The sequence below is a fragment of the Lampris incognitus genome, chromosome 4 (genome assembly GCF_029633865.1).
Source record: "Lampris incognitus isolate fLamInc1 chromosome 4, fLamInc1.hap2, whole genome shotgun sequence".
Classification (NCBI taxonomy): Eukaryota; Metazoa; Chordata; class Actinopteri; order Lampriformes; family Lampridae; genus Lampris; species Lampris incognitus.
Genome location: NC_079214.1, coordinates 17308755 through 17315070, shown reverse-complemented (window position 1 = coordinate 17315070; position 6316 = coordinate 17308755).

Below are 6316 nucleotides of genomic sequence, written 5' to 3'. Positions count from 1 at the left end.
TTGCTACAATATGTTTATCCTTTTAAATGATGTTCCACATTTCTCAGCACACATAGATTTTCTCCTCTCACTATTGTCTGTAATACATCTAACAATAAAAGAACTGGCAGCAGTAATGACTCCAACATATACTTACTGAGATACTCAAATACTTTATTATTCCCTCACAAGAATGTTGGTGGTAATTGTTTAGGTGATATCCCCAAAACTTAAACTTCTGTTTTGTTTTGTTTTTTTTTGTAATGAGCACAAAATGTGGCACCTTGCATAATATTCTCTCTTATAATGACTCTCCAGTGTAAATGGTGATGCTTTTCATTCGGTTCTCTACATTTCTGATGCTATTAACCATTGCTGGGTAGTTAGCCTTACCGCAGAACTCTTAGATATTCTCCTTATAACGTTACTATCATTAATTTATTGCAGACTCAGCTGTAATTTCTCATTTGCTGCATTCTATGGAAGCTACCCATAGAGGAGAGCCTTGTGATTTAAGTAACGACATATTGGTGGCCCAAAAAAGACAAATTGAAAGCATGACTTTTCTCGATTGCTGAATATGAAAAAATAATTAATTCTATAGATGGCTCTTTAATAAACAAAGCAGGTCTACACAGCTCTTGTGAATGGAAAAGCACCAACTGCTCCTGTTCTTATGGAAGCTGATAAATATATGGTATGTATTCTGCATCACAATTTTCAAATTATGTAAAAAAATAGAACCAAATTCAAATAGATTCTGCCACATGTTGTCGTCACTGAATTTGAAAGGTTATGACAATACTAGCCAGCAATGCAGTCTTTAAATGTGAACTTTCTGGTTGTAGTGAAAGTGACTGGAGACACAAATGTCCATGGCAAATGTTTCCAAGATGGAGCATAGAAGGTAATAAGACATCAAATTCATTTAACTCCACAGGTAATGTCTACTGAAGATGAAAAGGAGTTTCCCTCTATATTAGAAAGGATTTTACAAGAAAGCCCTATATTCAATTCAATTCAATGTATTGTCATTAAAAACAATGTGCAGGCACATGTTAAAAATGAAATAAGGGCTGCGGCTTCGCCAAACAGTGAAAGACAGACATAGACAAACACAGCAAACATAGTATAAGATATACACACATGAAGACCAAAAGCTAAAAATAAGTTAAAAAAGAGCAAGAGTACAAAATATTTAAAAATATCCACACATTCAGTGGGTAGCCAGGTTCAGGTGGGCAACAGCTTGGGGAAAGAAGCTGTTTTTGAGCCTGGCAGTGTGGGTTCTGAGGCTCCTGTAGCGCATCCCAGAGCGCAGGGGGGAGAACAGTCCATGGTTGGGGTGGGTGGGATCTCTGCTGATGCTGAGATCCCTTTGTGGACTCCAAGGAATTTAAAGCTGGAGACACACTCTACCTCCACCCCACTGATGTGTATGGGGGAGTGGCTGCAGTTTCTAGACCTCCTGAAGTCCATAATCAGCTCCTTCGTTTTCTGCACATTGAGAACAAGATTGTTGGTAGTGTACCATGATGTGAGGTGCTGAATCTTGTCGGTCGTCTTGTCATTGTTGGTGATATGGCCAATGACTGTGGTGTCATCCGCAAACTTAACTATTACATTTGAAGGGTGAGTTGGCAGGCAGTCGTGGGTAAAGAGGGAGAAAAGGAGGGGGCTCAGAACACAGTCTTGAGGGGCACCTATTTAATGGTGTCTTTAATGTCAACCCAAGAATTCAGAAGGTCAAATGGACTACAGTATCCCACGCTGCCCCAAGATCTGGAAAGATTAAAATATTATTTTCAACCAAATCCACTGCCAGTTGATTATTTCCAACCTTATGGGATGTAATTTTAAGAGGTAAATGTTTACCTTAAGAGCAGACAACTTGCTCTAAAATAAACATTAGTCAGTTACACTTTATTTTAGGGGGTTGGAGGGGGGTCGGAAATTACCTAGTAATTTCCTAGTATAAGATGTAATTATCACGTAATTTCTTAGAAATAAGGTTGAAATTACCTTGTAATTTGGGTTAGGGTTAACTGTAAAATTACCTGTAAAAACTACCACTTTATTACTAGGAAATTACAAGGTAATTTCAACCTTATTTCTAAGAAATTACGTGATAATTACCATCTTATTACTAGGTATTTTCCGACCCCCTCAAATAAAATGTTACCCATTAGTCTTCAGGATTGATCATGCCATCAAGAGACAATCCCTGAAGCTATTTGGCTGATAGTGAATGAAGACCAATTTTCTGTACTCGATTAAAAAGTAAGTGGAGCTCTTACTGGGTTATTTACCTTCTGCTACATAACTACAAGACATAAGGTTAAAGGTGTAAAAGGTCACTAACTTAACAATATGTTGAATTATTTAGGATCATTGGATCATATGTTTCCAAGAAGATTTTGCCACTGATATTTCCTCATTGCCAAGAACATAATGAGCGAATATCAGCATACAGTATATAGATAGAATATTAGTGTCGATATATACTTGGGCAAATTGCTTGTGTTCAACAGCCATAAAGTCATACTGGGTTAAGAAGGAGGATAGGATGTCTGTATTCTGCTCATAAATAGCCAGAAATTTTTTTTGTTTTCTTTGGGCGGCAGGGTGGCCCAGTGGTTAACACTGTCGCCTCACAGCAAGAAGGTCCCAGGTTCGAACCCCAGGTCATCACAGGTCCTTTCTGTGTGGAGTTTGCATGTTGTCCCCGTGTCTGTGTGGGTTTCCTTCGGGTGCTCTGGTTTCCTTCCACCATCAAAAAGACATGTATGTTTGGGCAGGGACACAGACTCCTGTCTGTGCCCCTGCCCAAGGCAATAGAAAGAAGAACTGGAGTTGGTCCCCGGGTGCTGCAGCTGCCCACTGCTCCTATACAATAGGATGAGTTAAATGCAGGGAACAAATTTTGTTGGAACTGTACAATGACAACAATAAAGTGGCTTTCTTCTTTAATATATTACTTTCTTCAACAGGAACCTGGGATGTGGCCTTTGCATGTCGGTAAGGCTGTTTGATGTCCACCAGGGGATGATGTTACATAAGTATTAGAGCAATGGACTACCAGTGACACCACAGTAAAAAGGAGGGTAGTAAAATGTATTGTCGTTACCCTGCCTATCTGCTCCATATTCAGGTATGATTTGTACCTCTGAATGTGGCTAGTGGACGCAAACATACCACATCCACCTTTTAAACCAAATAATAATAATAATTTGCATGTTGCAGAAAGTTTTATATCAATGCAGTGCATAAACTTTAATTATGGTACATTTCTGAACTTTGTAATACAAGTATATGACACTGATATGAATAGATGGAAATATTTTTTAGCAGATAAAGTATTTATCTTGAAAAAGCTATTGTATTTATATATTTCTATCTGTTGGTGTATTACAACTTAGAAGTGAGTTTGGCTGAAAGAATCAAGAAAGTGACTCGAAAGATGTCAAAAGTAGGATCAGACTTGACAGACTGAGGCGAACTTTCAACACATCTTCAGAGCAGAGAAAGAAAATCTCTGAATTCAGTTGGATGGGTGGGATTCATGAAGCATACTAAACTTTAAAAGTAAAATTGAAAGACCAACACTTTGCATAAGCCTTTGACAGGCAGATGCATCTGACTGGTCCAGCAATGCCATGCTGTCATCTCCAATCATACTGCCATGACCCCCCCCCCCCCCCCCCACGACCACCTCCACCAAACGGGAACACATTTCTCCTTCGACACTCTTCAAATTGCGTATACTGACTGCAGCGCTATGGTTGCAGTGGCTGGACAATGTTCACCAGTTAATGCATAATTTGCTCAAATACTATACATATATTCATTTAACCTATCATCAATACAGGGCAGCATTTTTCTGTGCAAATGAAAACAAGGGGCTCAAGAGAGGGTTGCATGCAACAGCAAAAATGTCCTTTGCGTGCCCACCAGATGGTAGTAGAAAGCAACTGTAGATGTTTTCAAACCCTCAGATTTTCCAGGAAGACAAGGCAATGTTTAAAAACTAATCATCGGTCCAAGGGTGCCTATTTGGACTGTGAAGTAAAATGCTCACCATCTGAGAATGCCGTTTCTTGGCGCTGCACAAAATCAGGGATAGAAAAGTCTCTGGAACTGCGCCTGAAAAATAAAAGGTATTGTCAATGGTTGGAGCAAAGCAGTGCAAATGTTCACAAAGTGACCAATAAAACAAGTTTCGTTTATTTTTTCTTTAGTTTTATTGAGATTCTGAGCCAGACTGCAGCCTGAGCTGTCCTGCAAGTCTGCCAGTATGGATCTGCTGAACATTTCCTAGAAGGGTTGTTGTAAAGAGAAAGTATCTAGGAAATTACTGTGTGGTTTGGTTTAGTGTGACAAATGTGTTCTTGCAAGGTTTACACAGCAATTTGAGAGCCGTTTATTGCTCCACCTCTGTAGCACCATTAATTTCTATGCTAAAATAGAAATTGGGGTAGTTAAAGAATGATTTTTTTTTTTTTTTTTTGTTAACTTGCAAATTTGTGCTTGCTTCTGAGTGATGAATATTTGGACTGGGTATTCCCACAATTAGTGCTGCAAGCATGGACAGGCCTTATTTACTTTATTTCCCTATGACTGGTGGTGCAATAACACGGAGACAATATTACATAAAGTTTATGGTATTAACTGAGATTCACCAGCTCTTTAACTCGCTTTGTATATCAATTTTACTTGGTTTGAGCTTGAGTTTGGTACAATTAGCTTCAAATGGTGTTTAATAATTCACAATGCTTTTGTCTGATATTTCATGTTACCACAAACTAAGTTTTTTTTTATAGAAAAACTAAACCATAGCCTAAATCAAGAGTTGTCATATCTTACAGGGAGCTATTCTGTAATACCAGTGAAATATACCAGTCACATTTCTTATTACATTTTTTTTCTTTCTATGTCACCGAGATCTGTTTATTCTTGGTACATTGTGTGTTATGTGTTTCATGATATTATGTTGTGTTGTATTGTATTGTGGTGTATGGCTTTGTGGGGGTGTATAATGTTGTATTGTATTGTATTGTTGTGTATTTTAGTGTTATTGTATTGTGTTGTGGTGTACCACATCTGTTTTTATTTTTTGCTTTGACCTGCCTAGGGACAATGGATGTAAATTTGCAGTATTGCTACAATCCGGCATGTTTACACGTGTATCTGCGATACCAGTGTTCATTAATATGCACTGTCCATATTCAAATAAATAAATGGCATTAAGAGGTGTTTTGTTCTTTTTTTCTTCCTTTCTCTCGTGTTTTTTTCTCTTCTATTGTCCACACCTTGCATTGAACAGTAGCTGAATTAACATAAGAGTAGGTAAGAAGGGGTAGGAAAATATAAGTGTATACTTCCTCCTACTCCTTTTCTAACATGTAACAAATAATCTGATGCATACATAGATTTGTTCACTGAGTTTGATGTGTGGATTTGTTGATCACTTCAGATTATTGGCAGTGGCTTCCTCCGTTTGTTATATGCTGCTTATTTACATGTTCGAAATAAATCATTCATTTAAGTCACAGAGCAAAGGTGAATAAGCCTGTATTGACAAGGTCAGCGAGAACGGTACTCCACTGGACCTTAAGAGGTAGAACATGAATAAAACAGCAGGCAATGTACCGGTGGGTAGACGTTGGCCCATTCTGAGATTTCAACACTAACTGGTCCCTTTGCTGCTGCACCATAGATCGGAAAAGCCATTTCTAAAATGATGATCAGGACTGTCATTAGCAGATGGGTGAGCTTTCGAATGGCAACCCCATATTTACCTAACAAGTGTACCTTTACCTGGTACGAGTCAACATCGAGAAATCTGTACTACAGGGACTATGGGATGTATTCAAAAGGAAGGAAAGGGGAGTAATTCAAGTGTGGGAAGATGGCAGTGCGAACTCACATTTGCAGCGGCCTCACCCAGTACCGACTATGCAGTGTCTTTGTCCAAGTCTACGTCTGCATCTAAGTTTGTGTCATCGTGTAAAGTTTTTATTTTGATCGTAGATTTTTTTTTCTTCTTTTGTTTAATGGCTGGGAGAGCTGGTGTTGGATCGGCTAAGAGAGCTGGGTCTGCTGCATCCTGTGGGCCCAGGGACCACGGACCTGCTCAGAGCTGCACCCGAGTAAACACCAAGGCGGTCTGGCAGTGGCCTCGCCTAGCATCGACTGTGCAGTGTTTTTGTCTTCGTCTGTGTTTGTGTTGTTGTGTGGAGTGCGGGGGAGATGTGTCCAAGGTGTCTGGCTGGGCGAGCGAGTGTTGGTCTGCTGTGTCCGGTGGGCCCAAGGACCACGGCCCTGCCCGGAGCTGCGC